A 231-nucleotide genomic window follows, 5' to 3' on the forward strand; every position below is an offset into this window, starting at 1 on the left:
TTAGTTTTTTCTTTCCTTGTCTTCCGTTTTCTTTCACACACCTTGGGATAACATCACTGCCCCATATGGCATGTACACATTCCACTCTGTCACTCCTTAATCTCATTGTGTATGATGATGCTCATCATCATTTTTGTGCATGTAACTGTACATATTCTATCTCCTTCATCATATCCCTCTTTGTATTTCGGCGTTTCAACTAATAATATTACACTTTCTTCCTCACTGTAT

Source organism: Trypanosoma equiperdum (genome assembly GCF_001457755.1).
Source record: "Trypanosoma equiperdum strain OVI genome assembly, contig: ctg_1230, whole genome shotgun sequence".
In the NCBI taxonomy this organism is placed as follows: Eukaryota; Euglenozoa; class Kinetoplastea; order Trypanosomatida; family Trypanosomatidae; genus Trypanosoma; species Trypanosoma equiperdum.